The sequence below is a fragment of the Sander lucioperca genome, chromosome 20 (assembly GCF_008315115.2).
Source record: "Sander lucioperca isolate FBNREF2018 chromosome 20, SLUC_FBN_1.2, whole genome shotgun sequence".
Classification (NCBI taxonomy): domain Eukaryota; kingdom Metazoa; phylum Chordata; class Actinopteri; order Perciformes; family Percidae; genus Sander; species Sander lucioperca.
In genome coordinates, this window is record NC_050192.1 from 27,812,536 (window position 1) to 27,824,062 (window position 11,527).

Consider the following 11,527-nt stretch of genomic DNA (forward strand, 5'->3'; position numbering starts at 1 on the left):
GTGGTCCAGTGCCCTGAAGAGATGAGCTAGCCACCTGGTACCTCCTACTCTAGTTGGAAGGAGTGGCTTCATTCCTAACACCTTGAAGCTGTTTTTCAAGTTTGCTCTGTTGAGTGGACTCTTGTGATAAAACACATAGGAAGACAAGAGGTCATCCAACTTTGTGCACTGGGGGCAACTCTTCACTGCATCCTTAAATGACAGCTCCAGCCTATGGGCTATGCAATGGACACCCAAGATATAGGACTTGTCGCCACGTAGTCTGCTGCTCCATCTGTTGTACAAGCAATCAGTTTCTCCTACCAACTCTCATCACCCTCACACACCTCTCTCATCATCCTTATGATGGCTGCTGTGATGTTCTCTGCATTTGGCTTTTCAACAGCCTGGATTCCAACAAAGTGCACCTCGACTTTCCCTGCTTGGCTCACTCTGGTGTAAAGAAGCTCTTCCTCCAACACTGCACTGTCAGTTGATCCATCTGACATAATTGCCAGATACTTTGAATGATCAATCTTATTTTTAAGCTGCCTCCTCGACACCTCAGCAATGTAGTGCATTAAAACCCTGGCCTGCTTCTTGTTCTGGTAAGTTTTCCCTATCACCAGTCCTTTCTGCTCATCCACTCTGAAAGGAGTTCGAATGAGAACTGTAACTTTGATAACATTGATCTCCATTACAAATATGTAATTCGTTTTATTCATTTAACAATATGAGTTATGCTGCACTATTTCCTCGCGGCTGCTAAAACTAGCGGTCTAGCCATCACAAAATACAACTTCAAGTTAGTAATTCACTTACTTGCACATCCAAACGTAGTCTCGAAAAGGTTTGCCCTTTTTGCCAATCGCATGGACGTTTCTGAATAGAATTCTCATTCGATCCAACTGCGCCGATTGCATGGAGCAGATAGCCTTTATTGCCACACTCTGCTCCTGGGGCTCCGTCTTCGCCAGCTGTGTGGCAGTGCACTTTATATGAGACTTAGATGACTCGTGGTCTTTTATCGCCTCTAATTTAAGGTTAGTTGTACCCCTAACGAACAAATTGTTAGCATTTTCTGATGATGCGTAGGTTCGACAGTAGGTACAGTGCATGGACTGATCGTTGGGAAGGTAAGCTAATGTTAGAAATAAATATAATCAGTCCAGCTGGCTGTGCTTTATGAGAATACAAATTATAAGTTGAATAGTATTGTGTGTTTAGTGGAAAAGTACTGTGACAGCTTAGTCATGCAAAATGAGGAAAGGATACAGCTGTACGTGCAGAAAGCAGCACTGATGATGGTGGTCAGAAAGCAACAAGAGTGCAGCAACAAAGTTAATATCAGTTTGATATCAGTTTGACCATGAAGTTACTCCTCAGTCTGTGACAGACAACAGCGCATTGTTCTCTCTGACCACCAGCACAGTTAAAGTCTGCCTAGCAACTGATGAAGAGGGCGTGTGCCAAAAGACTGGGACCAGTCTGTGCACCAACCAGGGGAGGCTAAGTTTAAACCACGGTACTCCTCCAACCTTTAATAAACTAATCAAAATGCTCTTAGAGACTGCTATATGAATTCATGTATAAGCCAGGAAATTCAGTCTGATGAGAGAAGCCTGAGTGCCTGCTCAACTCAGACCCGTGTACACATTTATGCTCTTATGATTTTACCTAAATAAATACTTGTTAAACTTTTAAATCCTCTCCTTGCCTACTTGGTGGATTTTAACACGTACAGATGGGAGAAAAACGTGCTGTGGTTTCTGGCTTACAACCCCCCCCCCCCCCAATAATCAGAACTGGCTCGTACAACCCCCCCAAATATCTAATGATAAGTTCCATGCCCTTGTTAATGTAGGATATTTTGCTTTGCCCTGACATCAGTCATGAACAGGGAAATATGGACAGAAGCACAGCAAAGAAATTAAACATATGACATGAATTAGGAAGTTGTAATTTTAATTTAACAGTATCTTGGACATTTTGAGTATGTTTACCATGTGAGGCTTCAACAAAAACAGCCATTGGTATTTGCCATTTGCCAAAATGTGAAACAAGTGAACATGTGAAATGCGATATTCTGCAGTATTGTACAGTAATAATAGCTTCCCTGAAAAGGCATAAAATAAATATAACATAACAAACATTTATGCTTAATAACAAGTAAGTAAAAGTTTTACATCTATTACAACAACTACACAGAACAGCAGACCTTTCTGGACACCATCACTGTCCAAACGTTCTCATGAACAGCAAGTATGTAGTGTATTTAACTGCTAAATGCAAATCTGCAAAAACCCATGTGTCTGTACTTTACATAACAAACATTTATGCCTGTTCTGTTAAAAAGTTCACATGAAAGTTTCACGTGAGCACATCAAAGTTTTGTGTGAGCACATGAAACTAAACTTTAGATTTTTTTTGCTCATGTCCCTTTAGGGGCTCCGTAGCTACTGTACCCATCTACTACAATAACATTTGTCACTGTAGTATATGACCATTCTATAACTTTCTATAAACTTTGCTTAAAGGTTTGTTATAAGGGAGTCCTATGAACTTTACTTTACATTTACTGAGAACATCTGGAAATTGTTAACATGAGTAGGGGTCCCCCCAAGACAGAAGAGACCTTTTTTGGAGTTGTGCCAGATAACAGGCATTGATTGGTTAGTTATCCGTCCAATGATATACTCACACATATCATGTCCTATGTTGATACAATGCATAGGTTATATACGTTGTTCACACAAAGAAAAGGCAGAGCGACAAATTNTTTGCTTAAAGGTTTGTTATAAGGGAGTCCTATGAACTTTACTCTACATTTACTGAGAACATCTGGAAATTGTTAACATGAGTAGGGGTCCCCCCAAGACAGAAGAGACCTTTTTTGGAGTTGTGCCAGATAACAGGCATTGATTGGTTAGTTATCCGTCCAATGATATACTCACACATATCATGTCCTATGTTGATACAATGCATAGGTTATATACGTTGTTCACACAAAGAAAAGGCAGAGCGACAAATTTTGAGGTTTGGGTTGGTCGTTCTCCAAGCTCTCTGCAGGAGTTTGTAAAATTGATGCTGAATCTTTGCTTGTAATAAACCTTTTTATAATCAAGAACAGTGTCGGCGGATTCCTCTTCATACAGCATCACAGCATTACTATTTAAGACACCACAATTTTGGCGACGAGGATGGGATCGGTTGCATCTCCCAGGTCATCGTTTCATCATGGGCACCCAGGTACTGACTCCCGCTTCATTGGTCGACTATGAGGTGAGCTTTCTCACAGATTTGGGCGCTGGTCAGTTCATGTGTGGCTCTGTGTGTGCGTTGAGGGATTGCACCGTGTCGAACCTGTGTGTGTTTTGTGTAGTGATTGCTCTATGATGGGGGTTCTGTTATAAATTTATTTGCGTTAAAATCAACGCAGACAGGGGGAAGTGTGAGTTAACATTTGAGAAATAAGAAGAAAACAAAGCAAATGCTTTAAGGAAGCTAGAGAAATAGAGAAAAAGGAATATGAGACAAATGAAGCAAAGGCTTAAGGAAGTTAGAGAAACAGAGGAAAAGGAAATTTAAGTGAAGAAATAGAGAAAAGGGAGAAAAAAGTAAGGGATTAAGGAATATTCACATAGACAATGTGAAAAGGTTTTAAGGAATAGGCAAATTGGATTAAAGAAAACAGTTTAACCCTGGCCAGGGCAATTTGGCTTAAACAACAGAAAGAAAAAGGAAACAAGAGAAAATAAAAACAAGAAGTAATAAGGAGAAGATAAAAGGAAAGAGAAAATAAAAGGAATACAGAAAATAACAGGAAAAATAAAGAATAAAGAGAAAATAACAGGAACAAAGAATAAAGGATAACGCCGTTAATCTGATAAAAAGCCCTTTGAAAAAAGGCGATCACAGGATGGGCCGTAGTCTTGAACTTTTATTAGATGAAAAGTTTGAGCCAGTTCTGAGAACTGAGGTGTAGACTAACAGTTCAATGGTAGGTTTCCCAATCGATTCATTGTTGACGAATAATGTCCGAAGCAGACTTCCCATTGGACTTCTATATCTAGGTAGCAAAATAAAAAAAAAAAAAAAAAAAAAAAAAAAACAAGACAGCGGAAAGCAGACTCTTTTTAGGAATTACATGCATGAATGATGTCGACTTTTGTGTGTATGAGAGAGTGTGTGTGAACAGCGGTGTGTGTGAACAGTGGTGTTTCTGCTGTGTGTGATAGGTTGTGCATGCGTTATAAGGATCCTATATTAGATAGATAGATAGATATATACATATATGTTTTGGTTGAGAACAGGAGTCTTAGTTATCTGTAAGGTTAAGATATTCTCTTCATTATGGCTAAAAATATGAGTCTCTTTTTGAAGAGAACGTTTTCAAAGTGTTAAAATGTATGAGCCTTCTTTGGGAGGACTTTTGTTTAATAATCTTATGAGTCTTCTTCGAAGGAGAACGTTTTCAAAAATCGCTAAAACTTATGAGCCCCTTTGGAGGATGTGAAAATAGATTAGGCTAACCTATAGTAAAAATAAGAAGCTTCAAAAGTAGTATTTGTGGTTTGTTTTGTCCTGTGTCATTGTTGTTTTAATGTGGTCTGTTGAAGGGAAAAATGGAGAGACAATAGGTCTGTCTGTTGAGAGAATTTGTAAGAATCATTAAGTTCTCTCTGATTTCTTTGAGATCGTTTAAACTGCTTTGTGATAGCATATTGCTATTTGCGTTATCTGCTGCTTTGAAACTAGTAAGATTAAGAAATTCTATGTTAAAGTAAGCTGAGTGATTCTTTAGTTATTCTTCTTGGTTGAGTGTGAGCCTAGGTGCTGTGGAGTTCCTTTCACTGTGAAATCACACTGCTGACTGATCTGCGCATGCCCAAGAATGCTAGGAATTCAAGTTTTCACAGAAAGTTTAGGCCACTCCTTGCCTGCACTAAAGGGCAGAGACGGAGCGGCTAAAGGAGAAGGGGGGTTGAGTGCAGCTCAGTAAAATATTAAAGTGGCTGTTGCTTGACTATTTAACTATTTGATAGGGATCCATCAAATTTATAAATGAGAGTTATGTTGATAGATAAAAAAGAGAGAGAAAAATGTCATAAACACATAGAGAAATGGCATTAGAATTTAAAACGTCCTTCTAATTAGGAAGCCTTAACTATGCTTGCTTCTGTAGCATGAAAAGAAAAATTGGGAGAAAGATTTGAGAATAAAAGTAGGATAAATAAGGCTCAGGCCTGAAAGAAAAAGGAAAAAGACAGATTAATAGTTGGCATAGGTGATTTGCTGGAACTCATATCAGTGATTGATCACCCTGGATTAAGAAAAGTCCAGCCTCTATACCTCTATTGAAAGTAAGAGATGAGAGGACTGATTGATGGGCTTCAGGATTGTCACCTCTGCCATTTTAAAATGTTGGACCACTTGTTTTGAGTGGCGAGGCATCTAAAATGATTTTACTTTGAATAAAACAATTCAAAATTTGATAATACTATAAGGTTTTTGATTTTGCTAAAGTTCTCCACTGTTACATGTGGTTATGTCATTGCACCAAGGAAATGAGTGACATTTGTGAAGGTGGAAAACAGAATGAATGAATCTGATTCCTGTGAAGAAACAGCGAGTAATTCAATCCTAATCAAACAGACTGAGTTAATAATGGGTAACAATTGTTACAAAAGATGGTCAGGAAAGCTGAGAGAAGTGTATGCTGTAGAAAGGGAAAAGAAAGTTTTATGGGATAATGGAAAAAAGGCATGACTTTAAGAGAAAGTTAAGGGTACAATAAGGTACTAAGGTGGTTAAAGACAGAAAGAGAGTGTTGTGAAAGTGACAGAAAGACAAAGAAAGAGATAAATGTACTTTTGAATTAGGATACTGGAGTTCATACTAATATTGTTGTTACAGAGACAACTGTAGCATTGGGGTTACAATCTACAGGAGGGTAAACGTTTAGATGAGAATAGTAAAAACTGCTATACCACAAGCACCAAAAAACTTAGGGAAAAAGAGATAAATTATGTCATTTTCAGGAATGACTAATGGTAATTTTCAAGACAAATTGCTTTTTGATATTATTGTAATTTGACATAAATAAAAAATGAATTAGGATTTGTGTAGAACAAACATATGTTTCTGTGTTGTTACTTTTGATACTTGGAGTACATATTGTTACATATTGATACTTTTCTTACTTAGGTAATATTTTTGTAGCAACATTTTGAATCAATGATCATAGGTTAGAAGCAAGAAAACTAAAATGAGTATGATTAAATGTATAAGTAATGCTTCTTGGAGGTGTTGTGTTTTGTGTTTATTCAGTGTGCCTCGATGGATGTCAGAGCAGACCTGTCTCACTCCTCTACAAGCTGATTTGTTTGGTCCCATCCCCCACCCACTTGCACCAGAAACTGCATCTGGAGCTGGAGCAGCAGAGAAGGAGGGGCGACAGATTTACAACTGTCCATGGTTAAGTGACTGAAGTGGACACCCAGATGGCTCTCAGGGCGTGACCAGAGACTGACATTAAAGAAGTAACGTCACACATGCCTACAAAGTACTTTGGTGAAACATTCACAGATGAACAATAATTGAGAGAGGACAAGCTGAAACAACCATAAAGATGAATCCAAGCTCCAAAAGTAAGAAGAAAATGAAACATCTGGAAACTAAGGGCAGACTGAGGTTTAGCAAGACAAAGGACGATGATGATGATGATGATGATGATCAGAGTGATTCAGAAGAGTGTTATGAAAGTGAAGATGGAGACAGCGATGAAGATTTGAAGAGCAGAGGAGCTACAGGATTTCATCCTGCAGCGATTAGCATAGAAGAGATTGAAAGAGACATGGAGCAATTGGAAGAGCACTTTGAGAAGCTGAAGATACAGAGGGACAAAGTGCTGAAAAAAGGATCCCAGAAAGTGGAGAAGAAGTATACATTGCGCCCAAGACAAAGGGGCACAGGGAAAAAGAGGCTTCCAGTGATCATTCAAGATTTGGAGTATAAGCCCTTGCAGAACACTGATATGTCAGATATTCTTGATAAGTTGCCTACTCTTCAAGACGGAGCACATCCTTGGATTGCAAAGTTGGAAGAAATTACGACGGGAAGACAGTTTGCCATAGGAGATATCAAGAGACTTTTGGCTAATCTTGTTGGGATTCCAGCTATGGGAGAAATCTTCCAGAGAGCAGGACTTAATCGATATGTGGGGACTTCTGTATATGATCCTGAGTTGTTTGCCGCAAGTAGAGGTCGTCTGTGGAGAGTACTGAGAGATGAGTACCCAACAAATGTGAATCCAGACAACATTTTGATTGAGCCATTGGGACAAGAAGAAAATCCAAGAGCGTATGTGTCGAGAGCCCACCAAGTGTGGAGAAATATTACAGGAAATGATCCAGAGGTGAGTCAACTGGAAAAGTCAATTTTGCGAACCAAACTGCAGGAGGGGCTGCCCCTACCAGTAAGGAGTAAGTTAGCAGAAGTAGTGGGACTTGGAAGTATGACAATAGGTGTTTATACAAATCAAATAGCCCATCAAGTGAAGCTATATAGAAATGAGCAGAAAGAACAAGACCAAGAAACTCCCAGAACACTCAATCAAATGCAGCTGGTGGAGAATAAGAGGAAGAAGAAGAAGCAGGCTTTGGTTATGCAAAATCAATGCCCACCAAAACAACAGTCACCACCACAACTTCAGCCGAGCCACGTCCAACCGCAGTTGCTCCAACCACCATTCGTGGTTCCAGTTGTTTTATACCCACAGCCAGTTTTTGGACAGATACAGAACTGGAGAGGAAGAGGACGAGGAAGCTTAGGCAGAGGAAGAGGAAGAAGATTTGATTCATACTCTATGCAACCACCACAAGCGTGTTTTAATTGTGGACAGGATGGACACTTTGCCCGTGAGTGTATTAGACCAGGAAGAAACTCCAGAGGAAATTACAGAGGAGGACCGATGAACCCTTATAGGAGTCTGGAACCAGGATTCTAGAGATGCCCAGAAGATCTGAAAGGGGGGTGTCAGCTGGTGTCATCAGGGCAGGAAAGAGATCCAACAATTGAGGACAAGGACAGTCACAAGTTGGTACAGATCTGCACAGATGAGCGTTGACATCAGCAGACTGACCAGAGAAAGAGGGAGGAGTGAGAGAGAGATCAGATTTGCTCTGACGCATCGACGCATCGACGCATTGATACATCAACACATAAAAAGGAGGTAATGCACCAACAAACACACAATTTGAAAATACACATACTCTAAAGAAGTAATTATTTTTACTTTTAAAATAGAGTTACTCCTATGTGAACACACCTAGGTGAAGGGTTAAGACATCTAAATTAAGCAACTTGGTATGAAAACCTTACATTTTGTCAGTATCTGGTGAAATCTATTCTGTTAAATTTGTAATGACTTTCCTGTGACAGCTTCTATCAAGCCTAGTGACAAATATGTTACTTTGGTTAGTGTGTCAGGAAATGTTTTTTTATGTTTTTTTTTTCACTGTTTTATTTTTGTGGTCTAATGACATAGGCAACTTTTGAAGATGTTTCTATTATTTGAGTGTTGCCCAGATAATTTATTGGGAAGTGATCTCATGTATGAATTTGAATTGGATTGATGTAAAGTTGTTACAAACAGCAGATTGAGAGTGCTGTTCTCAGAATTTGGTTAAAAGTAAGCTTAGAACAATTGTGTAACTATAAGTAAAATAGGGATGCATAGAGAATGCATAAAAACATTAGCAGTGATAATGTGAGAAAAGATAAGACAACTCCCAATCACATATATTTTAGTCAAATTAAAAGTTGTTTGCATTGGTTAACTTGTTGTTTATAGTGTACCAGTCATTTGTGCATGATTTCTCTCTAAGATTTGCGAATGGAAATCAGTTATTATAGCCCAATGATGGATTAGCATCTTTTGTCATTTATATAGAGGTTTAGAATCTGATTTGAATTTCACTAGTCTGCATAAGTGCAGTGGTGTTATTGAAGTATGTAGGGTTAGAAGAAAATAATTACAGGACAATTTAATGGAGAGGAACGATTGTTCTGCACATTACATTAGCAACTAGACATGGTTTGTCTTGTGTTCAGGATGAAAATGTAAAGATGTTAAATGTGAAGAGTTTAGGATAATTTTCATAGTTTAAGATGGCTACACTGATGGGTTGAGATGTTAGTTTAAGTATCAGTCTTAATTTCGATGAATGCTTGCATTGGACAATTGAGAATTCAGTATTGACTAACACATGCATGGTTATAATTTTACAATGTGGCAAAGTGGCTGCATTGCTTTATGCTAGTATATTGCTGTGTCATGTTACCTTTCAGCCTTTGTCTAATTTAAACAGGAATGTCACATAGATGAGGTTGACAGAGTTGGACATGAGGAGATTTATTACACCCACTATCTGGTAACCAAACAGTGAAGAGAGACTTTTGTGTGGTACTTTGTAAAAAGCAAGTAATTACATGCTACAAAATGATTGGCTAAATTTTGTTTATAAATGAGGGTTTGGTTTACTGTATGTTTTTTCACATTTCTTTGAATATTGTAGTGATATTTAGTGTTTTCTTATTAGTCGAAGGGGGGAAATGGAATGTGATTCATATTATTATATATTATTTTTGATATTAATTTTTATTCTTATTTGATGTTTTTAATTTTCATGTGTTGTTTTGCAAACGATACTGGTCAGTGTTTTCTTTTCTTCCAGAGCATATGGGGTAATGTGCAGAGGGAGATTCAGATACAAATATGGACAATATGAAGGAACTAGGAGACTTCTGAACCAGGACGGTGTGGATCTGTTCAGATTTCACAACTTCAACATTACTGAGAAGCTGCAATGTAGTGGACTACATTCCTGTGTTTGTCTGATATATATATATATACATGTTTGCAGACTAATACATACTTTGTATAATATTCTTGCATTGATTGTTTGAAGAATGATGTTTTCTGTCATGAAGTGAATATATGGAGACCTCAGATGTTTTTCTTTTTTTGTTGACGCTTAGGGAAATGGGGTCTAGGAAATAGAAGTCCTTTTTCAGATCCGAAGGGTCGACCTGCCTGAATTTGGACATTGTTTTGATTTTATTTCATTTTCTGAGGTTTTCACATGTATTTGCTTAAACCATAATTCTACATAAATTGATAAAGATATATTTTCTAATTGATCTGGAGTACTAAGGTGGTCGCCTAGGCAGAGGGACCGTGAGAGAGTTTTCCTATCTTGATTGATTGATGGTTACTTGAAAAGACAGCTGCCAGATGGGTTTTTCGCTCTCGCACTCCATAAATTAAATTTTGTTACACTCTACAAGTTTGTTTACACTCCGAAAGTTATATTATAAGGAACATGTTATAATGAGAAATGTTATTCCTACTCTTCTTGTTTTTCGAGACTTTATTAAGTCTCGAAGGGGGGAAATGTAGTATATGACCATTTTATAACTTTCTATAAACTTTGCTTAAAGGTTTGTTATAAGGGAGTCCTATGAACTTTACTCTACATTTACTGAGAACATCTGGAAATTGTTAACATGAGTAGGGGTCCCCCCAAGACAGAAGAGACCTTTTTTGGAGTTGTGCCAGATAACAGGCATTGATTGGTTAGTTATCCGTCCAATGATATACTCACACATATCATGTCCTATGTTGATACAATGCATAGGTTATATACGTTGTTCACACAAAGAAAAGGCAGAGAGACAAATTTTGAGGTTTGGGTTGGTCGTTCTCCAAGCTCTCTGCAGGAGTTTGTAAAATTGATGCTGAATCTTTGCTTGTAATAAACCTTTTTATAATCAAGAACAGTGTCGGCGGATTCCTCTTCATACAGCATCACAGCATTACTATTTAAGACACCACATCACCCCAAACATTTTTCATTTTGATCTAAATGGAGTTTATGACCCATGTAGGCAGCATGGTAGGGCACTGGGTTAAAGTTCCGCAGACCCTGTAATGTGAAATTAAACAATTTTGACAAGATTAATTATCTGACAATTTCATATCTGCCACCCACTGTCTGTCCCACTTTCATTTGACATGGCACCACATGGCTAAAACATTTGGTTGTGCATGTGCAGTGGTTCTCAAACTGGGGGGCAGGCCCCCTGTGGGGTTGTAAAGCCACTCCAGGGGGGTCATGGATGTTGGGCAGACCTAACATTATATATGAATATGATTCATGTGTTGAAATAATCTGCTCTGATGTTAGCAAGGCTATTTTGTTAACCGGGGGGGGACAAATCTGAGATTTTGCCTTTAATATTGAAAAGGCAAGGTATTTCTGTTCTTAAGTGACACTTAGGGCCTATGTTATGTCCTACATAGGTCATCTAATAAGGACTGCAGTAGCAAAGAGCACTGATACTCTGACAAATAGGCCTACACAAGAAAACGGAAACACCCCATGGCAAATCAGTGTCACTATTAGGCTACTGACTATCGCCTTTAACTAATTAACTATTTAAATATATTAAATATTCATTTGATACATAGAAACGAGAAAGGGGT

General features: G+C 38.3%; 1 long non-coding RNA gene across 1 annotated transcript; it reads left to right on the top strand.

Annotated features, from left to right (window-relative positions):
* Positions 1 to 1,171: 1,171 nt before the first annotated feature.
* Positions 1,172 to 8,297, top strand: LOC118493985. The gene is made up of 3 exons (XR_004896042.1): positions 1,172 to 1,353; positions 5,950 to 5,953; positions 8,287 to 8,297. It is a non-coding gene; the product is annotated as an uncharacterized LOC118493985 (long non-coding RNA).
* Positions 8,298 to 11,527: the final 3,230 nt, after the last annotated feature.